We start from the raw sequence: 25,910 nt of genomic DNA on the forward strand, positions 1-25,910 counted from the left end.
TGTATTATTATAGACCTGGCCTGTAGACCTGGTCTGTATTATAATAGACCTGGCCTGTATTATAATAGACCTGGCCTGTAATATAATAGACCTGGTCTGTAATTTAATAGACCTGGTCTGTGTTATAATAGACCTGGCCTAAAGACCTGGTCTGTATTATAATAGACCTGGCCTGTATTATAATAGACCTGGCCTGTAATATAATAGATCAGGCCTGTATTATACTACACCTGGTCTGTATTATTAAAGACCTGGCCTGTATTATAATAGAACTGGTTTGAATTATAATAGACCTGGCATGTATTATAATAGACCTGGTCTGTATTATAATAGACCTGGCCTGTATTATAATAGATCTGGCCTGTATTATAATAGACCTTTTCTGTAATTTAATAGACCTGGTCTGAATTATAATAGACCTGGCATGTAAACCTGGCCTGTATTATAATAGACCTGGCCTGTATTATAATAGACCTGGTCTGTAATTTAATAGACCTGGACTGTAAACCTGGCCTGTGTTATAATAGACCTGGCCTGTATTATAATAGACCTGGCCTGTGTTATAATAGACCTGGCCTGTAGACCTGGCATGTATTATAATTGACATGGGCTGTATTATAATAGACCTGGCCTGTACTATAATAGACCTGGCCTGTATAATAATAGACCTGGTCTGTATTATAAAAGACCTGGGCTGTATTATACTAGACCTGGCCTATAGTATAATAGACCTGGCTTGTAGACCTGGCCTGTATTATAATAGACCTGGCCTGTATTATAATAGACCTGGCTTGTAGACCTGGCCTATATTATAATAGACCTGGTCTGTCATTTAATAGACCTGGTCTGTATTATAATAGACCTGGACTGTATACCTGGCCTGTATTATAATAGACCTGGCCTGTATTATAATAGACATGGCCTGTATTATAATAGACCTGGTCTGTATTATTATAGACCTGGCCTGTAGACCTGGTCTGTATTATAATAGACCTGGCAAGTATTATAATAGACCTGGCCTGTAATATAATAGACCTGGTCTGTAATTTAATAGACCTGGTCTGTGTTATAATAGACCTGGCCTAAAGACCTGGTCTGTATTATAAAAGACCTGGCCTGTATTATAAGAGACCTGGCCTGTAATATAATAGATCAGGCCTGTATTATAATACATCTGGTCTGTATTATTAAAGACCTGGCCTGTATTATAATAGAACTGGTTTGAATTATAATAGACCTGGCATGTATTATAATAGACCTGGTCTGTATTATAATAGACCTGGCCTGTAATATAATAGATCTGGTCTGTATTATAATAGACCTTTTCTGTAATTTAATAGACCTGGTCTGTATTATAATAGACCTGGCATGTAAACCTGGCCTGTATTATAATAGACCTGGCCTGTTTTATAATAGACCTGGTCTGTAATTTAATAGACCTGGACTGTAAACCTGGCCTGTGTTATAATAGACATGGCTTGTATTATAATAGACCTGGCCTGAGTTATAATAGACCTGTCCTGTAGACCTGTAATGTAATATAATTGACATGGTCTGTATTATAATAGACCTGGCCTGTACTATAATAGACCTGGCCTGTATTATAATAGACCTGGTTTGTATTATAAAAGACCTGGGCTGTATTATAATAGACCTGGCCTGTAGTATAATAGACCTGGCTTGTAGACCTGGCCTGTATTATAATAGACCTGGCCTGTATTATAATAGACCTGGCTTGTAGACCTGGCCTGTATTATAATAGACCTGGTCTGTAATTTAATAGACCTGGTCTGTATTATAATAGACCTGGACTGTATACCTGGCCTGTATTATAATAGACCTAGCCTGTATTATAATAGACATGGCCTGTATTATAATATACCTGGCCTTTAGACCTGGCCTGTATTACAATAGACCTGGCCTGTATTATAATAGACCTGGCATGTATTATAATAGACCTGGCTTGTAGACCTGGCCTGTATTATATTAGATCAGGCCTGTATTATATTACACCTGGTCTGTATTATAAAAGACCTGGCCTGTATTATAATAGAACTGGTTTGAATTATAATAGACCTGGCCTGTAATATAATAGACCTTGTCTGTATTATAAAAGACCTGGGCTGTATTATAATAGACCTGGCCTGTAGTATAATTGACCTGGCTTGTAGACCTGGCCTGTATTATCATAGACCTGGCCTGTATTATAATATACCTGGTCTGTCATTTAATAGACCTGGTCTGTATTATAATAGACCTGGACTGTAAACCTGGCCTGTAATATAGTAGACCTGGCCTGTATTAAAATATACCTGGCCTGTAGACCTGGCATGTATTATAATTGACATGGTCTGTATTATAATAGACCTGTCCTGTACTATAATAGACCTGGCCTGTATTATAATAGACCTGGTCTGTATTAAAAAAGACCTGGGCTGTATTATAATAGACCTGGCCTGTAGTATAATAGACCTGGCTTGTAGACCTGGCCTGTTATATAATAGACCTGGCCTGTATCATAATAGACCTGGCTTGTAGACCTGGCCTGTATTATAATAGACCTGGTCTGGTCTGTATTATAAGAGACCTGGACTGTATACCTGGCCTGTATTATAATAGACCTGGCCTGTCTTATAATAGACATTGCCTGTATTATAATAGAACTGGCCTGTATTATAATATACCTGGCCTTTAGACCTGGCCTGTATTATAATAGACCTGGGCTGTAAATGATTAGAACTGGTCTGTAATTGAATAGACCTGGTCTGAATTATAATAGACATGGCCTGTATTATAATAGAACAGGCCTGTATTATAATATAACTGGTTTGAATTATAATAGACCTGGCATGTATTATAATAGACCTGGTCTGTATTATAATAGACCTGCCCTGTATTATAATAGATCTGGCCTGTATTATAATAGACCTTTTCTGTAATTTAATAGACCTGGTCTGTATTATAATAGACCTGGCATGTACACCTGGCCTGTATTATAATAGACATGGCCTGTATTATAATAGACCTGGTCTGTATTATAATACACCCGGCCTGTATTATAATACACCTGGCCTGTATTATAATAGACCTGGTCTGTAATTTAATAGACCTGGACTGTAAACCTGGCCTGTGTCATAATAGACCTGGCCTGTATTATAATAGACATGTCCTGTAATATAATAGACCTGGCCTGTTTTATAATAGACCTTGCCTGTAGACCTGGCCTGTATTATAATAGACCTGGCCTGTATTATAATAGACCTGGACTGTAAACCTGGCCTGTGTTATAATAGCTCTGGCCTGTATTATAATAGACCTGGCCTGTATTATAATAGCCCTGGCCTGCATTATAATAACCCTGGCCTGTATTATAATAGACCTGGCCTGTATTATAATAGATCTGGCTTGTAGACCTGGCATGTATTATATTAGATCAGGCCTTTATTATATTACACCTGGTCTGTATTATAAAAGACCTGGCCTGTATTATAATAGAACTGGTTTGAATTATAATAGACCTGGCCTGTAATATAATAGACCTTGTCTGTATTATAAAAGACCTGGGCTGTATTATAATAGACCTGGCCTGTAGTATAATAGACCTGGCTTGTAGACCTGGCCTGTATTATAATAGACCTGGCCTGTATTATAATAGACATGGCCTGTATTAAAATAGACCTAATCTGTATTATTATAGACCTGGCCTGTAGACCTGGTCTGTATTATAATAGACCTGGCCTGTATTATAATAGACCTGGCCTGTAATATAATAGACCTGGTCTGTAATTTAATAGACCTGGTCTGTGTTATAATAGACCTGGCCTAAAGACCTGGTCTGTATTATAATAGACCTGGCCTGTATTATAAGAGACCTGGCCTGTAATATAATAGATCAGGCCTGTATTATAATACATCTGGTCTGTATTATTAAAGACCTGGCCTGTATTATAATAGAACTGGTTTGAATTATAATAGACCTGGCATGTATTATATTAGACCTGGTCTGTATTATAATAGACCTGGCCTGTAATATAATAGATCTGGTCTGTATTATAATAGACCTTTTCTGTAATTTAATAGACCTGGTCTGTATTATAATAGACCTGGCATGTAAACCTGGCCTGTATTATAATAGACCTGGCCTGTTTTATAATAGACCTGGTCTGTAATTTAATAGACCTGGACTGTAAACCTGGCCTGTGTTATAATAGACATGGCTTGTATTATAATAGACCTGGCCTGAGTTATAATAGACCTGTCCTGTAGACCTGGCATGTAATATAATTGACATGGTCTGTATTATAATAGACCTGGCCTGTACTATAATAGACCTGGCCTGTATTATAATAGACCTGGTTTGTATTATAAAAGACCTGGGCTGTATTATAATAGACCGGGCCTGTAGTATAATAGACCTGCTTGTAGACCTGGCCTGTATTATAATAGACCTGGCCTGTATTATAATAGACCTGGCTTGTAGACCTGGCCTGTATTATAATAGACCTGGTCTGTAATTTAATAGACCTGGTCTGTATTATAATAGACCTGGACTGTATACCTGGCCTGTATTATAATAGACCTGGCCTGTATTATAATAGACATGGCCTGTATTATAATAGACATGGCCTGTATTATAATATACCTGGCCTTTAGACCTGGCCTGTATTACAATAGACCTGGCCTGTATTATAATAGACCTGGCATGTATTATAATAGACCTGGCTTGTAGACCTGGCCTGTATTATATTAGATCAGGCCTGTATTATATTACACCTGGTCTGTATTATAAAAGACCTGGCCTGTATTATAATAGAACTGGTTTGAATTATAATAGACCTGGCCTGTAATATAATAGACCTTGTCTGTATTATAAAAGACCTGGGCTGTATTATAATAGACCTGGCCTGTAGTATAATTGACCTGGCTTGTAGACCTGGCCTGTATTATCATAGACCTGGCCTGTATTATAATATACCTGGTCTGTCATTTAATAGACCTGGTCTGTATTATAATAGACCTGGACTGTAAACCTGGCCTGTAATATAGTAGACCTGGCCTGTATTAAAATATACCTGGCCTGTAGACCTGGCATGTATTATAATTGACATGGTCTGTATTATAATAGACCTGTCCTGTACTATAATAGACCTGGCCTGTATTATAATAGACCTGGTCTGTATCTAAAAAAGACCTGGGCTGTATTATAATAGACCTGGCCTGTAGTATAATAGACCTGGCTTGTAGACCTGGCCTGTTATATAATAGACCTGGCCTGTATCATAATAGACCTGGCTTGTAGACCTGGCCTGTATTATAATAGACCTGGTCTGGTCTGTATTATAAGAGACCTGGACTGTATACCTGGCCTGTATTATAATAGACCTGGCCTGTCTTATAATAGACATTGCCTGTATTATAATAGAACTGGCCTGTATTATAATATACCTGGCCTGTTAGACCTGGCCTGTATTATAATAGACCTGGGCTGTAATATGATTAGAACTGGTCTGTAATTGAATAGACCTGGTCTGAATTATAATAGACATGGCCTGTATTATAATAGAACAGGCCTGTATTATAATATAACTGGTTTGAATTATAATAGACCTGGCATGTATTATAATAGACCTGGTCTGTATTATAATAGACCTGCCCTGTATTATAATAGATCTGGCCTGTATTATAATAGACCTTTTCTGTATAATAGACCTTGCCTGTAGACCTGGCCTGTATTATAATAGACCTGGCCTGTATTATAATAGACCTGGACTGTAAATCTGGCCTGTGTTATAATAGCTCTGGCCTGTATTATAATAGACCTGGCCTGTATTATAAAAGCCCTGGCCTGCATTATAATAACCCTGGCCTGTATTATAATAGACCTGGCCTGTAGTATAATAGACCTGGCTTGTAGACCTGGCCTGTATTATAATAGACCTGGCCTGTATTATAATATACCTGGTCTGTAATTTAATAGACCTGGTCTGTATTTTAATAGACCAGGACTGTAACCCTGGCCTGTATTATAATAGACCTGGCCTGTATTATAATAGGCTTGGCCTGTAATATAATAGACCTGGCCTGTATTATAATATACCTGGCCTGTAAACCTGGCATGTATTATAATTGACACGGTCTGTATTATAATAGACCTGGTCTGTACTATAATAGACCTGGCCTGTATTATAATAGACCTGGTCTGTATTATAAAAGACCTGGTCTGTAATTTAATAGACCTGGTCTGTATTAAAATAGACCTGGACTGTATACCTGGCCTGTATTATAATAGACCTGGCCTGTATTATAATAGACATGGCCTGTATTATAATAGACCGGGCCTGTATTATAATATACCTGGCCTTTAGACCTGGCCTGTATTATAATAGACCTGGGCTGTAAATGATTAGAACTGGTCTGTAATTGAATAGACCTGGTCTGAATTATAATAGACATGGCCTGTATTATAATAGAACAGGCCTGTATTATATTACACCTGGTCTGTATTATAAAAGACCTGGCCTGTATTATAATAGAACTGGTTTGAATTATAATAGACCTGGCCTGTATTATAATAGACCTGGCCTGTAGTATAATAGACCTGGCTTGTAGACCTGGCCTGTATTATAATTTACCTGGCCTGTATTATAATAGACCTGGCTTGTAGACCTGGCCTGTATTATAATAGACCTGGCCTGTATTATAATATACCTGGTCTGTAATTTAATAGACCTGGTCTGTATTATAATAAACCTGGACTGTATACCTGGCCTTTATTATAATAGACCTGGCCTGTATTATAATAGACATGTTCTGTATTATAATAGACCTGGCCTGTATTATTATAGACCTGGCCTGTAGACCTGGTATGTATTATAATGGACCTGGCCTGTATTATAATAGACCTGGCCTGTAATATAATAGACCTGGTCTGTTATTTAATAGACCTGGTCTGTGTTATAATAGACCTGGCCTAAAGACCTTGTCTGTATTATAATAGACCTGGCCTGTATTATAATAGACCTGGCCTGTAATATAATAGATCAGGCCTGTATTATAATACACCTGGTCTGTATTATTAAAGACCTGGCCTGTATTATAATAGAACTGATTTGAATTATAATAGACCTGGCATGTATTATAATAGACCTGGTCTGTATTATAATAGACCTGGCCTGTAATATAATAGATCTGGCCTGTATTATAATAGACCTTTTCTGTAAATTAATAGACCTGGTCTGTATTATAATAGACCTGGCATGTAAACCTGGCCTGTATTATAATAGACCTGGCCTGTTTTATAATAGACCTGGTCTGTAATTTAATAGACCTGGACTGTAAACCTGGCCTGTGTTATAATAGACCTGGCTTGTATTATAACAGACCTGGCCTGAGTTATAATAGACCTGGCCTGTAGACCTGGCATGTATTATAATTGACATGGTCTGTATTATAATAGACCTGGCCTGAACTATAATAGACCTGGCCTGTATTATAATAGACCTGGTCTGTATTATAAAAGACCTGGGCTGTATTATAATAGACCTGGCATGTAAACCTGGCCTGTATTATAATAGACCTGGCCTGTTTTATAATAGACCTGGTCTGTAATTTAATAGACCTGGACTGTAAACCTGGCCTGTGTTATAATAGACCTGGCTTGTATTATAATAGACCTGGCCTGAGTTATAATAGACCTGGCCTGTAGACCTGGCATGTATTATAATTGACATGGTCTGTATTATAATAGACCTGGCCTGTACTATAATAGACCTGGCCTGTATTATAATAGACCTGGTCTGTATTATAAAAGACCTGGGCTGTATTATAATAGACCTGGCCTGTAGTATAATAGACCTGGCTTGTAGACCTGGCCTGTATTATAATAGACCAGGCCTGTATTATAATATACCTGGCCTTTAGACCTGGCCTGTATTATAATAGACCTGGGCTGTAAATTATTGGAACTGGTCTGTAATTGAATAGACCTGGTCTGTATTATAATAAACATGGCCTGTATTATAATATACCTGGCCTGTAAACCTGGCATGTATTATAATTGACCTGGTCTGTATTATAATAGACCTGGTCTGTACTATAATAGACCTGGCCTGTATTATAATAGACCTGGTCTGTATTATAAAAGACCTGGTCTGTAATTTAATAGACCTGGTCTGTATTAAAATAGACCTGGACTGTATACCTGGCCTGTATTATAATAGACCTGGCCTGTATTATAATAGACATGGCCTGTATTATAATAGACCTGGCCTGTATTATAATATACCTGGCCTTTAGACCTGGCCTGTATTATAATAGACCTGGGCTGTAAATGATTAGAACTGGTCTGTAATTGAATAGACCTGGTCTGAATTATAATAGACATGGCCTGTATTATAATAGAACAGGCCTGTATTATATTACACCTGGTCTGTATTATAAAATACCTGGCCTGTATTATAATAGAACTGGTTTGAATTATAATAGACCTGGCCTGTATTATAATAGACCTGGCCTGTAGTATAATAGACCTGGCTTGTAGACCTGGCCTGTATTATAATTTACCTGGCCTGTATTATAATAGACCTGGCTTGTAGACCTGGCCTGTATTATAATAGACCTGGCCTGTATTATAATATACCTGGTCTGTAATTTAATAGACCTGGTCTGTATTATAATAGACCTGGACTGTATACCTGGCCTTTATTATAATAGACCTGGCCTGTATTATAATAGACATGTTCTGTATTATAATAGACCTGGCCTGTATTATTATAGACCTGGCCTGTAGACCTGGTATGTATTATAATGGACCTGGCCTGTATTATAATAGACCTGGCCTGTAATATAATAGACCTGGTCTGTTATTTAATAGACCTGGTCTGTGTTATAATAGACCTGGCCTAAAGACCTTGTCTGTATTATAATAGACCTGGCCTGTATTATAATAGACCTGGCCTGTAATATAATAGATCAGGCCTGTATTATAATACACCTGGTCTGTATTATTAAAGACCTGGCCTGTATTATAATAGAACTGGTTTGAATTATAATAGACCTGGCATGTATTATAATAGACCTGGTCTGTATTATAATAGACCTGGCCTGTAATATAATAGATCTGGCCTGTATTATAATAGACCTTTTCTGTAAATTAATAGACCTGGTCTGTATTATAATAGACCTGGCATGTAAACCTGGCCTGTATTATAATAGACCTGGCCTGTTTTATAATAGACCTGGTCTGTAATTTAATAGACCTGGACTGTAAACCTGGCCTGTGTTATAATAGACCTGGCTTGTATTATAATAGACCTGGCCTGAGTTATAATAGACCTGGCCTGTAGACCTGGCATGTATTATAATTGACATGGTCTGTATTATAATAGACCTGGCCTGTACTATAATAGACCTGGCCTGTATTATAATAGACCTGGTCTGTATTATAAAAGACCTGGGCTGTATTATAATAGACCTGGCCTGTAGTATAATAGACCTGGCTTGTAGACCTGGCCTGTATTATAATAGACCAGGCCTGTATTATAATATACCTGGCCTTTAGACCTGGCCTGTATTATAATAGACCTGGGCTGTAAATTATTAGAACTGGTCTGTAATTGAATAGACCTGGTCTGTATTATAATAAACATGGCCTGTATTATAATAGATCAGGCCTGTATTATATTACACCTGGTCTGTATTATAATAGACCTGGACTGTAATTTAATAGACCTGGACTGTAAACCTGGCCTGTGTTATAATAGACCTGGCCTGTATTATAATAGACCTGGCCTGTATTATAATAGACCTGGCCTGTATTATAATAGACCTGGCCTGTATTATAATATACCTGGCCTGTAGACCTGGCATGTATTATAATTGACATGGTCTGTATTATAATAGAACTGGTTTGAATTATGATAGACCTGGACTGTATTATAATAGACCTGGTCTGTATTATAAAAGACCTGGGCTGTATTATAATAGACCTGGCCTGTAATTTAATCGACCTGGTCTGTATTATTTTAGACCTGGCCTGTACTATAATAGACCTGGCCTGTATTATAATATACCTGGTCTGTATTATAGAAGACCTGGGCTGTATTATACTAGACCTGGCCTGTAGTATAATAGACCTGGCTTGTAGACCTGGCCTGTATTATAATAGACCTGGCCTGTATTATAATAGACCTGGCTTGTAGACCTGGCCTGTATTATAATAGACCTGGTCTGTCATTTAATAGACCTTGTCTGTATTATAATAGACTTGGACTGTATACCTGGCCTGTATTATAAGAGACCTGGCCTGTATTATAATAGACATGGCCTGTATTATAATAGACCTGGTCTGTATTATTATAGACCTGGCCTTGAGACCTGGTCTGTATTATTGTAGACCTGGCCTGTAGACCTGGTCTGTATTATTATAGACCTGGCCTGTAGACCTGGTCTGTATTATAATAGACCTGGCCTGTATTATAATAGACCTGGCCTGTAATATAATAGACCTGGTCTGTAATTTAATAGACCTGGTCTGTGTTATAATAGACCTGGCCTAAAGACCTGGTCTGTATTATAATAGACCTGGCCTGTATTATAATAGACCTGGCCTGTAATATAATAGATCAGGCCTGTATTATAAAACACCTGGTCTGTATTATTAAAGACCTGGCCTGTATTATAATAGAACTGGTTTGAATTATAATAGACCTGGCATGTATTATAATAGACCTGGTCTGTATTATAATAGACCTGGCCTGTAATATAATAGATCTGGCCTGTATTATAATAGACCTTTTCTGTAATTTAATAGACCTGGGCTGTATTATAATAGACCTGGCATGTAAACCTGGCCTGTATTATAATAGACCTGGCCTGTTTTATAATAGACCTGGTCTGTAATTTAATAGACCTGGACTGTAAACCTGGCCTGTTATAATAGACATGGCTTGTATTATAATAGACCTGGCCTGAGTTATAATAGACCTGGCCTGTAGACCTGGCATGTATTATAATTGACATGGTCTGTATTATAATAGACCTGGCCTGTACTATAATAGACCTGGCCTGTATTATAATAGACCTGGTCTGTATTATAAAAGACCTGGGCTGTATTATAATAGACCTGGCCTGTAGTATAATAGACCTGGCTTGTAGACCTGGCCTGTATTATAATAGACCTGGCCTGTATTATAATAGACCTTTTCTGTAATTTAATAGACCTGGCCTGTATTATAATAAACCTGGCCTGTATTATAATAGACATGGCCTGTATTATAATAGACCTGGCCTGTATTATAATATACCTGGCCTTTAGACCTGGCCTGTATTACAATAGACCTGGCCTGTATTATAATAGACCGGGCTTGTAGACCTGGCCTGTATTATAATAGACATGGCCTTTATTATAATAGAACTGGTTTGAATTATGATAGACCTGGCCTGTATTATAATAGACCTGGTCTGTATTATAAAAGACCTGGGCTGTATTATAATAGACATGGCCTGTACTATAATAGACCTGGCCTGTATTATAATAGACCTGGTCTGTCATTTAATCCACCTGGTCTGTATTATTATAGACGTGGCCTGTAGACCTGGTCTGTATTATAATAGACCTGGACTGTATTATAATAGACCTGGCCTGTAATATAATAGACCTGGTCTGTAGTTTAATACACCTGGTCTGTATTATAATAGACCTGGCCTGTAATATAATAGATCAGGCCGGTATTATAATACACCTGGTCTGTATTATTAAAGACCTGGCCTGTATTATAATAGAACTGGTTTGAATTATAATAGACCTGGCCTGTATTTTAATAGACCTTTTCTGTAATTTAATAGACCTGGTCTGTATTATAATAGACCTGGCATGTACACCTGGCCTGTATTATAATAGACATGGCCTGTATTATAATATACCTGGTCTGTAGACTTGTCCTGTACTGTAATAGACCTGGCCTGTATTATAATAGACCTGGTCTGTATTATAATAGACCTGGCCTGTATTATAATAGACCTGGTCGGTATTATAATGACCTGGCCTGTAGACCTGGCCTGTATTATAACAGACCTCGTCTGTATTATAATAGACCTGACCTGTATTATACTAGACCTGGCCTGTATTATAATAGACCTGGCCTGAGTTATAATAGACCTGGCCTGTAGACCTGGTCTGTATTATAATAGACATGGGCTTTATTATAATAGACCTGGTCTGTCTTATAATAGACCTTGTCTGTATTATAATAGACCTGGCCTTTATAATAATAGACTTGGTCTCAATCAATCAATCAATCAATTTTATTTTATATAGCCCTTCGTACATCAGCTAATATCTCGAAGTGCTGTACAGAAACCCAGCCTAAAACCCCAAACAGCTAGTAATGCAGGTGTAGAAGCACGGTGGCTATGAAAAACTCCCTAGAAAGGCCAAAACCTAGGAAGAAACCTAGAGAGGAACCAGGCTATGAGGGGTGGCCAGTCCTCTTCTGGCTGTGCCGGGTGGAGATTATAACAAAACTATGCCAAGATGTTCAAAAATGTTCATAAGTGACAAGCATGGTCAAATAATAATCATGAATAATTTTCAGTTGGCTTTTCATAGCTGATCATTAAGAGTTGAAAAACAACAGGTCTGGGACAGGTGGCGGTTCCATAACCGCAGGCAGAACAGCTGAAACTGGAATAGCAGCAAGGAGTCACCACGGGCGGCAGTCCCGACGCATGGTCCTAGGGCCCAGGTCCTCCGAGAGAAAGAAAGAGAGAAGGAGAAAATTAGAGAGAGCCAAGATTTTCAAAATGTTCATAAATGACAAGCATGGTCAAATAATAATCAGGAATAAATCTGTTGGCTTTTCATAGCCGATCATTAAGAGTTGAAAACAGCAGGTCTGGGACAGGTAGGGGTTCCGTAACCGCAGGCAGAACAGTTGAAACTGGAATAGCAGCAAGGCCAGGCGGACTGGGGACAGCAAGGTGTCATCATGCCCGGTAGTCCTGACGTATGGTCCTAGGGCTCAGGTTCTCAGAGAGAAAGAGAGAACGAGAGAATTAGAGAGAGCATACTTAAATTCACACAGGACACTGGATAAGACAGGAGAAGTACTCCAGGTATAACCAACTGACCCTAGCCCCCCGACACATAAACTACTGCAGCATAAATACTGGAGGCTGAGACAGGAGCGGTCAGGAGACACTGTGGCCCCATCCGAAGAAACCCCCGGACAGGGCCAAACAGGAAGGATATAACCCCACCCACTTTGCCAAAGCACAGCCCCCGCACCACTAGAGGGATATCCTCAACCACCAACTTACAATCCTGAGACAAGGCCGAGTATAGCCCACAAAGATCTCCACCACAGCACAAACCAAGGGGGGGCGCCAACCCAGACAGGAAGATCACGTCAGTAACTCAACCCACTCAAGTGACGCACCCCTCCTAGGGACGGCATGAAAGAGCACCAGCAAGCCAGTGACTCAGCCCCTGTAACAGGGTTAGAGGCAGAGAATCCCAGTGGAGAGAGGGGAACCGGCCTGGCAGAGACAGCAAGGGCGGTTCGTTGCTCCAGAGCCTTTCCGTTCACCTTCACACTCCTGGGCCAGACTACACTCAATCATATGACCTACTGAAGAGATAAGTCTTCAGTAAAGACTTAAAGGTTGAGACCGAGTCTGCGTCTCTCACATGGGTAGGCAGACTGTTCCATAAAAATGGAGATCTATAGGAGAAAGCCCTGCCTCCCGCTGTTTGCTTAGAAATTCTAGGGACAATTAGGAGGCCTGCGTCTTGTGACCGTAGCGTACGTATTGGTATGTACGGCAGGACCAACTCGGAAAGATAGGTAGGAGCAAGCCCATGTAACGCTTTATAGGTTAACAGTAAAACCTTGAAATCAGCCCTTGCCTTAACAGGAAGCCAGTGTAGGGAAGCTAGCACTGGAGTAATATGATCAAATTTCTTGGTTCTAGTCAGGATTCTAGCAGCCGTATTTAGCACTAACTGAAGTTTATTTAGTGCTTTATCCGGGTAGCCGGAAAGTAGAGCATTGCAGTAGTCTAACCTAGAAGTAACAAATGCATGGATTAATTTTTCTGCATCATTTTTGGACAGAAAATTTCTGATTTTTGCAATGTTACGTAGATGGAAAAAAGCTGTCCTTGAAATAGTCTTGATATGTTCGTCAAAAGAGAGATCAGGGTCAAGAGTAACGCCGAGGTCCTTCACAGTTTTATTTGAGACGACTTTACAACCATCAAGATGAATTGTCAGATTTAACAGAAGATCTCTTTGTTTCTTGGGACCTAGAACAAGCATCTCTGTTTTGTCCGAGTTTAAAAGTAGAACGTTTTCAGCCATCCACTTCCTTATGTCTGAAACACAGGCTTCTAGCGAGGGCAATTTTGGGGCTTCACCATGTTTCATTGAAATGTACAGCTGTGTGTCATCCGCATAGCAGTGAAAGTTAACATTATGTTTTCGAATAACATCCCCAAGAGGTAAAATATATAGTGAAAACAATAGTGGTCCTAAAACGGAACCTTGAGGAACACCGAAATGTACAGTTGATTTGTCAGAGGACAGACCATTCACAGAGACAAACTGATATCTTTCCGACAGGTAAGATCTAAACCAGGCCAGAACTTGTCCGTGTAGACCAATTTGGGTTTCCAGTCTCTCCAAAAGAATTTTGTGATCGATGGTGTCAAAGGCAGCACTAAGGTCTAGTAGCACGAGGACAGATGCAGAGCCTCGGTCTGACGCCATTAAAAGGTCATTTACCACCTTCACAAGTGCAGTCTCAGTGCTATGATGGGGTCTAAAACCAGACTGAAGCATTTCGTACACATTGTTTGTCTTCAGAAAGGCAGTGAGTTGCTGCGCAACAGCTTTTTCTAAAATTTTTGAGAGGAATGGAAGATTCGATATAGGCCGATAGTTTTTTATATTTTCCGGGTCAAGGTTTGGCTTTTTCAAGAGAGGCTTTATCACTGCCACTTTTAGTGAGTTTGGTACACATCCAGTGGATAGAGAGCTGTTTATTATGTTCAACATAGGAGGGCCAAGCACAGGAAGCAGCTCCTTCAGCAGTTTAGTAGGAATAGGATCCAGTATGCAGCTTGAAGGTTTAGAGGCCATGATTATTTTCATCATTGTGTCAAGAGATATAGTACTAAAACACTTAAGTGTCTCTCCCGATCCCAGGCCCTCGCAGAGCTGTGCAGATCCAGGACAGCTAAGCCCTGGAGGAATACGCAGATTCAAAGAGGAGTCCGTAATTTGCTTTCTAATGGTCATGATCTTTTCCTCAAAGAAGTTCATGAATTTATTACTGCTGAAGTGAAAGCCATCCTCTCTTGGGGAATGCTGCTTTTTAGTTAGCTTTGCAACAGTATCAAAAAGAAATTTTGGATTGTTCTTATTTTCCTCGATTAAGTTGGAAAAGTAGGATGATCGAGCAGCAGTGAGGGCTCTTCGGTACTGCACGGTACTGTCTTTCCAAGCTAGTCGGAAGACTTCCAGTTTGGTGTGGCGCCATTTCCGTTCCAATTTCCTGGAAGCTTGCTTCAAAGCTCGGGTATTTTCTGTATACCAGGGAGCTAGTTTCTTATGACAAATGTTTTTCGTTTTTAGGGGTGCAACTGCATCTAGGGTATTGCGCAAGGTTAAATTGAGTTCCTCAGTTAAGTGGTTAACTGATTTTTGTCCTCTGACGTCCTTGGGTAGGCAGAAGGAGTCTGGAAGGGCATCAAGGAATTTTTGTGTTGTCTGAGAATTTATAGCACGACTTTTGATGCTTCTTGGTTGCGGTCTGAGCAGATTATTTGTTGCGATTGCAAACGTAATAAAATGGTGGTCCGATAGTCCAGGATTATGTGGAAAAACATTAAGATCTACAACATTTATTCCATGGGACAAAACTAGGTCCAGAGTATGACTGTGGCAGTGAGTAGGTCCAGAGACATGTTGGACAAAACCCACTGAGTCGATGATGGCTCCGAAATACTTTTGGAGTGGGTCTGTGGACTTCTCCATGTGAATATTAAAATCACCAAAAATTAGAATATGATCTGCTATGACTACAAGGTCTGATAGGAATTCAGGAAACTCAGAGAGGAATGCTGTATATGGCCCAGGAGGCCTGTAAACAGTAGCTATAAAAAGTGATTGAGTAGGCTGCATAGATTTCATGACTAGAAGCTCAAAAGACGAAAACGCCATTTTTTTTTTTGTAAATTGAAATTTGCTATCGTAAATGTTAGCAACACCTCCGCCTTTGCGGGATGCACGGGGGATATGGTCACTAGTGTAACCAGGAGGTGAGGCCTCATTTAACACAGTAAATTCATCAGGCTTAAGCCATGTTTCAGTCAGGCCAATCACATCAAGATTATGATCAGTGATTAGTTCATTGACTATGACTGCCTTTGAAGTGAGGGATCTAACATTAAGTAACCCTATTTTGAGATGTGAGGTATCACGATCTCTTTCAATAATGGCAGGAATGGAGGAGGTCTTTATCCTAATAAGATTGCTAAGGCGAACACCGCCATGTTTAGTTTTGCCCAACCTAGGTCGAGGCACAGACACAGTCTCAATGGGTATGGCTGAGCTGACTACACTGACTGTGCTATTGGCAGACTCCACTAAGCTGGCAGGTTGGCTAACAGCCTGCTGCCTGGCCTGCACCCTATTTCATTGTGGGGCTAGAGGAGTTAGAGCCCTATCTATGTTGGTAGGGCTCTAACTCCTCTAGCCCCACAATGAAATAGGGTGCAGGCCAGGCAGCAGGCTGTTAGCCAACCTGCCAGCTTAGTGGAGTATAAGCCAGCTTAGTGGAGTATAAGCCAGCTTAGTGGAGTCTGCCAATAGCACACGGTCTGTATTATAATATACCTGGTCTGTATTATAATAGACCTGGCTTATATAATAACAGACCTGTCCTGATTACCTTGCCTGTATTATCATAGACATGGCCCTTTGTTATAATAGACCTGGTCTGTTATTTAATAGACCTGGTCTGTATTATAATAGACCTGGCTTATATATTAACAGACCTGGCCTGATGACCTGGCCTGTATTATCATAGACATGGCCTGTGTTATAATAGACCTGGTCTGTAATTTAATAGACCTGGTCTGTATTAAAATAGACCTTGCCTGTAGACCTGGCCTGTATTATAATAGACCTGGCCTGTATTATAATAGTTCTGGTCTGTAATTTAGTAGACCTTGCCTGTATTATAATAGACCTGGTCTGTAATTTAATAGACCTGGTCTGTATTATAATATACCTGGACTGTAGACCTGGCCTGTATTAAAATAGACCTGGCCTGTATTATAATATACATGACCTGTAATATAATAGACCTGGCCTGTATTAAAATATACCTGTAATGAACTATAATAGACCTGGCCAGTATTATAATAGACATGGTCTGTATTATAATAGACTTGGTCTGTATTATAATATACCTGGTCTGTATTTTAAAAGACCTGGCATGTAGACCTGGCCTGTATTATAATAGACATGGCCTGTATTATAATGGACCTGGTCTGTATCATAATAGACCTGGCCTGTATTATAATAGACCTGGCCTGTATTATAATAGACCTGGTCTGTAATTTAATAGACCTGGACTGTAAACCTGGCCTGTGTTATAATAGACCTGGCCTGTATTATAATAGACATGGCCGGTAATAAATTAGACCTGGCCTGTATTATAATAGACCTTGCCTGTAGACATGGCCTGTAATATAATAGACCTGGCCTGTGTTATAATAGACCTGTCCTGTATTATAATAGACCTGGCCTGTATTATAATAGACCTGGCCTGTATTATAATAGACCTGGCTTGTAGACCTGGACTGTATTATAATAGACCTGGCCTGTATTATAATATACCTGGCCTGTAGACCTGGCATGTATTATAAATGACATGGTCTGTATTATAATAGAACTCGTTCGAATTATGATAGACCTGGCCTGTATTATAATAGACCTGGCCTGTATTATAATAGACCTGGCTTGTAGACCTGGCCTATATTATATTAGATCAGGCCTGTATTATATTACACCTGGTCTGTATTATAAAAGACCTGGCCTGTATTATAGTAGAACTGGTAAGAATTATAATAGACCTGGCCTGTAATATAATAGACCTTGTCTGTATTATAAAAGACCTGGGCTGTATTATAATAGACCTGGCCTGTAGTATAATTGACCTGGCTTGTAGACCTGGCCTGTATTATAATAGAGCTGGCCTGTATTATAATATACCTGGTCTGCCATTTAATAGACCTGGTCTGTATTATAATAGACCTGGACTGTAAACCTGGCCTGTAATATAGTAGACCTGGCCTGTATTATAATATACCTGGCCTGTAGACCTGGCATGTATTATAATTGACATGGTCTGTATTATAATAGACCTGTCCTGTACTATAATAGACCTGGCCTGTATTATAATAGACCTGGTCTGTATTATAAAAGACCTGGGCTGTATTATAATAGACCTGGCCTGTAGTATAATAGACCTGGCTTGTAGACCTGGCCTGTTATATAATAGACCTGGCCTGTATTATAATAGACCTGGCTTGTAGACCTGGCCTGTATTATAATAGACCTGGTCTGTAATTTAATAGACCTGGTCTGTATTATAATAGACCTGGACTGTATACCTGGCCTGTATTATAATAGACCTGGCCTGTATTATAATAGACCTGGCCTGTATTATAATATACCTGGCCTTTAGACCTGGCCTGTATTATAATAGACCTGGGCTGTAAATGATTAGAACTGGTCTGTAATTGAATAGACCTGGTCTGAATTATAATAGACATGGCCTGTATTATAATAGAACAGGCCTGTATTATAATAGAACTGGTTTGAATTATAATAGACCTGGCATGTATTATAATAGACCTGGTCTGTATTATAATAGACCTGCACTGTATTATAATAGATCTTGCCTGTATTATAATAGACCTTTTCTGTAATTTAATAGACCTGGTCTGTATTATAATAGACCTGGCATGTACACCTGGCCTGTATTATAATAGACATGGCCTGTATTATAATAGACCTGGTCTGTATTATAATAGACCCGGCCTGTATTATAATACACCTGGCCTGTATTATAACAGACCTGGTCTGTAATTTAATAGACCTGAACTGTAAACCTGGCCTGTGTCATAATAGACCTGGCCTGTATTATAATAGACATGGCCTGTAATATAATAGACCTGGCCTGTTTTATAATAGACCTTGCCTGTAGACCTGGCCTGTATTATAATAGACCTGGCCTGTATTATAATAGACCTGTTCTGAAATTTATTAGACCTGGACTGTAAACCTGGCCTGTGTTATAATAGACCTGGTCTGTATTATAATAGACCTGGCCTGTATTATAATAGCCCTGGCCTGCATTATAATAGACCTGGCCTGTATTATAATAGACCTGGCCTTTATTATAATAGATCTGGCTTGTAGACCTGGCATGTATTATATTAGATCAGGCCTGTATTATATTACACCTGGTCTGTATTATAAAAGACCTGGCCTGTATTATAATAGAACTGGTTTGAATTATAATAGACCTGGCCTGTAATATAATAGACCTTGTCTGTATTATAAAAGACCTGGGCTGTATTATAATAGACCTGGCCTGTAGTATAATATACCTGGCTTGTAGACTTGGCCTGTATTATAATAGACCTGGCCTGTATTATAATATACCTGGTCTGTAATTTAATAGATCTGGCCTGTATTATAATATACCTGGCCTGTAGACCTGGCATGTATTATAATTGACATGGTCTGTATTATAATAGACCTGGCCTGTACTATAATAGACCTGGCCTGTATTATAATAGACCTGGTCTGTATTATAAAAGACCTGGGCTGTATTATAATAGACCGGGCCTGTAGTATAATAGACCTGGCTTGTAGACTTGGCCTGTATTATAATAGACCTGGTCTGTAATTTAATAGACCTGGTCTGTATTAAAATAGACCTGGACTGTATACCTGGCCTGTATTATAATAGACCTGGCCTGTATTATAATAGACATGGCCTGTATTATAATAGACCTGGCCTGTATTATAATATACCTGGCCTTTAGACCTGGCCTGTATTATAATAGACCTGGGCTGTAAATGATTAGAACTGGTCTGTAATTGAATAGACCTGGTCTGAATTATAATAGACATGGCCTGTATTATAATAGAACAGGCCTGTATTATATTACACCTGGTCTGTATTATAAAAGACCTGGCCTGTATTATAATAGAACTGGTTTGAATTATAATAGACCTGGCCTGTATTATAATAGACCTGGCCTGTAGTATAATAGACCTGGCTTGTAGACCTGGCCTGTATTATAATTTACCTGGCCTGTATTATAATAGACCTGGCTTGTAGACCTGGCCTGTATTATAATAGACCTGGCCTGTATTATAATATACCTGGTCTGTAATTTAATAGACCTGGACTGTATTATAATAGACCTGGACTGTATACCTGGCCTTTATTATAATAGACCTGGCCTGTATTATAATAGACATGGCCTGTATTATAATAGACCTGGCCTGTATTATAATATACCTGGCTTTTAGACCTGGCCTGTATTATAATAGACCTGGGCTGTAAATTATTAGAACTGGTCTGTAATTGAATAGACCTGGTCTGTATTATAACAGACATGGCCTGTATTATAATAGATCAAGCATGTATTATATTACACCTGGTCTGTATTATAAAATACCTGTTTTGTATTATAATAGACCTGGTCTGTAATTTAATAGACCTGGACTGTAAACCTGGCCTGTGTTATAATAGACCTGGCCTGTATTATAATAGACCTGGCCTGTATTATAATAGACCTGGCCTGTATTATAATAGACCTGGCCTGTATTATAATATACCTGGCCTGTAGACCTGGCATGTATTATAATTGACATGGTCTGTATTATAATAGAACTGGTTTGAATTATGATAGACCTGGACTGTATTATAATAGACCTGGTCTGTATTATAAAATACCTGGGCTGTATTATAATAGACCTGGCCTGTACTATAATAGACCTGGCCTGTATTATAATAGACCTGGTCTGTAATTTAATCGACCTGGTCTGTATTATTATAGACCTGGCCTGTAGACCTGGTCTGTATTATAATAGACCTGGCCTATATTATTATAGACCTGGCCTGTAATATAATAGACCTGGTCTGTAATTTAATAGACCTGGTCTGTGTTATAATAGACCTGGCCTAAAGACCTGGTCTGTATTATAATAGACCTGGCCTGTATTATAATAGACCTGGCCTGTAATATAATAGATCAGGCCTGTATTATCCTACACCTGGTCTGTATTATTAAAGACCTGGGCTGTATTATAATAGACCGGGCCTGTAGTATAATAGACCTGGCTTGTAGACTTGGCCTGTATTATAATAGACCTGGTCTGTAATTTAATAGACCTGGTCTGTATTAAAATAGACCTGGACTGTATACCTGGCCTGTATTATAATAGACCTGGCCTGTATTATAATAGACATGGCCTGTATTATAATAGACCTGGCCTGTATTATAATATACCTGGCCTTTAGACCTGGCCTGTATTATAATAGACCTGGGCTGTAAATGATTAGAACTGGTCTGTAATTGAATAGACCTGGTCTGAATTATAATAGACATGGCCTGTATTATAATAGAACAGGCCTGTATTATAATACACCTGGTCTGTATTATAAAAGACCTGGCCTGTATTATAATAGAACTGGTTTGAATTATAATAGACCTGGCCTGTATTATAATAGACCTGGCTTGTAGACCTGGCCTGTATTATAATTTACCTGGCCTGTATTATAATAGATCTGGCTTGTAGACCTGGCCTGTATTATAATAGACCTGGCCTGTATTATAATATACCTGGTCTGTAATTTAATAGACCTGGACTGTATTATAATAGACCTGGACTGTATACCTGGCCTTTATTATAATAGACCTGGCCTGTATTATAATAGACATGGCCTGTATTATAATAGACCTGGCCTGTATTATAATATACCTGGCTTTTAGACCTGGCCTGTATTATAATAGACCTGGGCTGTAAATTATTAGAACTGGTCTGTAATTGAATAGACCTGGTCTGTATTATAACAGACATGGCCTGTATTATAATAGATCAAGCATGTATTATATTACACCTGGTCTGTATTATAAAATACCTGTTTTGTATTATAATAGACCTGGTCTGTAATTTAATAGACCTGGACTGTAAACCTGGCCTGTGTTATAATAGACCTGGCCTGTATTATAATAGACCTGGCCTGTATTATAATAGACCTGGCCTGTATTATAATAGACCTGGCCTGTATTATAATATACCTGGCCTGTAGACCTGGCATGTATTATAATTGACATGGTCTGTATTATAATAGAACTGGTTTGAATTATGATAGACCTGGACTGTATTATAATAGACCTGGTCTGTATTATAAAATACCTGGGCTGTATTATAATAGACCTGGCCTGTACTATAATAGACCTGGCCTGTATTATAATAGACCTGGTCTGTATTTAATCGACCTGGTCTGTATTATTATAGACCTGGCCTGTAGACCTGGTCTGTATTATAATAGACCTGGCCTATATTATTATAGACCTGGCCTGTAATATAATAGACCTGGTCTGTAATTTAATAGACCTGGTCTGTGTTATAATAGACCTGGCCTAAAGACCTGGTCTGTATTATAATAGACCTGGCCTGTATTATAATAGACCTGGCCTGTAATATAATAGATCAGGCCTGTATTATACTACACCTGGTCTGTATTATTAAAGACCTGGCCTGTATTATAATAAACCTGGCCTGTATTATAATAGATCTGGCCTGTATTATAATATACCTTTTCTGTAATTTAATAGACCTGGTCTGTATTATAATAGACCTGGCATGTAAACCTGGCCTGTATTATAATAGACCTGGCCTGTATTATAATAGACCTGGTCTGTAATTTAATAGACCTGGACTGTAAACCTGGCCTGTGTTATAATAGACCTGGCCTGTATTATAATAGACCTGGCCTGTGTTATAATAGACCTGGCCTGTAGACCTGGCATGTATTATAATTGACATGGTCTGTATTATAATAGACCTGGCCTGTACTATAATAGACCTGGCCTGTATTATAATATACCTGGTCTGTATTATAAAAGACCTGGGCTGTATTATACTAGACCTGGCCTGTAGTATAAGAGACCTGGCTTGTAGACCTGGCCTGTATTATAATAGACCTGGCCTGTATTATAATAGACCTGGCTTGTAGACCTGGCCTGTATTATAATAGACGTGGTCTGTCATTTAATAGACCTGGTCTGTATTATAATAGAACTGGACTGTATACCTGGCCTGTATTATAATAGACCTGGCCTGTATTATAATAGACATGGCCTGTATTATAGTAGACCTGGTCTGTATTATTATAGACCTGGCCTGTAGACCTGGTCTGTATTATAATAGACCTGGCCTGTATTATAATAGACCTGGCCTGTAATATAATAGACCTGGTCTGTAATTTAATAGACCTGGTCTGTGTTATAATAGACCTGGCCTAAAGACCTGGTCTGTATTATAATAGACCTGGCCTGTATTATAATAGATCAGGCCTGTATTATAATACACCTGGTCTGTATTATTAAAGACCTGGCCTGTATTATAATAGAACTGGTTTGAATTATAATAGACCTGGCCTGTACTATAATAGACCTGGCCTGTATTATAATATACCTGGTCTGTATTATAAAAGACCTGGGCTGTATTATACTAGACCTGGCCTGTAGTATAAGAGACCTGGCTTTTAGACCTGGCCTGTATTATAATAGACCTGGCCTGTAATATAATAGATCTGGCCTGTATTATAATAGACCTTTTCTGTAATTTAATAGACCTGGTCTGTATTATAATAGACCTGGCATGTAAACCTGGCCTGTATTATAATAGACCTGGCCTGTTTTATAATAGACCTGGTCTGTAATTTAATAGACCTGGACTGTAAACCTGGCCTGTGTTATAATAGACCTGGCTTGTATCATAATAGACCTGGCCTGAGTTATAATAGACCTGGCCTGTAGACCTGGCATGTATTATAATTGACATGGTCTGTATTATAATAGACCTGGCCTGTACTATAATAGACCTGGCCTGTATTATAATAGACCTGGTCTGTATTATAAAAGACCTGGGCTGTATTATAATAGACCTGGCCTGTAGTATAATAGACCTGGCTTGTAGACCTGGCCTGTATTATAATAGACCTGGTCTGTGTTATAATAGACCTGGCCTAAAGACCTGGTCTGTATTATAATAGACCTGGTCTGTATTATAATAGACCTGGCCTGTAATATAATAGATCTGGCCTGTATTATAATAGACCTTTTCTGTAATTTAATAGACCTGGTCTGTATTATAATAGACCTGGCATGTAAACCTGGCCTGTATTATAATAGACCTGGCCTGTTTTATAATAGACCTGGTCTGTAATTTAATAGATCTGGACTGTAAACCTGGTCTGTATTATAATAGACCTGGCCTGTATTATAATAGATCAGGCCTGTATTATGATACACCTGGTCTGTATTATTAAAGACCTGGCCTGTATTATAATAGAACTGGTTTGAATTATAATAGACCTGGCCTGTACTATAATAGACCTGGCCTGTATTATAATATACCTGGTCTGTTTTATAAAAGACCTGAGCTGTATTATACTAGACCTGGCCTGTAGTATAAGAGACCTGGCTTTTAGACCTGGCCTGTATTATAATAGACCTGGCCTGTAATATAATAGATCTGGCCTGTATTATAATAGACCTTTTCTGTAATTTAATAGACCTGGTCTGTATTATAATAGACCTGGCATGTAAACCTGGCCTGTATTATAATAGACCTGGCCTGTTTTATAATAGACCTGGTCTGTAATTTAATAGACCTGGACTGTAAACCTGGCCTGTGTTATAATAGACCTGGCTTGTATCATAATAGACCTGGCCTGAGTTATAATAGACCTGGCCTGTAGACCTGGCATGTATTATAATTGACATGGTCTGTATTATAATAGACCTGGCCTGTACTATAATAGACCTGGCCTGTATTATAATAGACCTGGTCTGTATTATAAAAGACCTGGGCTGTATTATAATAGACCTGGCCTGTAGTATAATAGACCTGGCTTGGAGACCTGGCCTGTATTATAATAGACCTGGTCTGTGTTATAATAGACCTGGCCTAAAGACCTGGTCTGTATTATAATAGACCTGGCCTGTATTATAATAGACCTGGCCTGTAATATAATAGATCAGGCCTGTATTATAATACACCTGGTCTGTATTATTAAAGACCTGGCCTGTATTATAATAGAACTGGTTTGAATTATAATAGACCTGGCATGTATTATAATAGACCTGGTCTGTATTATAATAGACCTGGCCTGTAATATAATAGATCTAGCCTGTATTATAATAGACCTTTTCTGTAATTTAATAGACCTGGTCTGTATTATAATAGACCTGGCATGTAAACCTGGCCTGTATTATAATAGACCTGGCCTGTTTTATAATAGACCTGGTCTGTAATTTAATAGATCTGGACTGTAAACCTGGCCTGTGTTATAATAGACCTGGCTTGTATTATAATAGACCTGGCCTGAGTTATAATAGACCTGGCCTGTAGACCTGGCATGTATTATAATTGACATGGTCTGTATTATAATAGACCTGGCCTGTACTATAATAGACCTGGCCTGTATTATAATAGACCTGGTCTGTATTATAAAAGACCTGGGCTGTATTATAATAGACCTGGCCTGTAGTATAATAGACCTGGCTAGTAGACCTGGCCTGTATTA

This window comes from Salvelinus alpinus, chromosome 16, assembly GCF_045679555.1.
Source record: "Salvelinus alpinus chromosome 16, SLU_Salpinus.1, whole genome shotgun sequence".
NCBI lineage: Eukaryota > Metazoa > Chordata > Actinopteri > Salmoniformes > Salmonidae > Salvelinus > Salvelinus alpinus.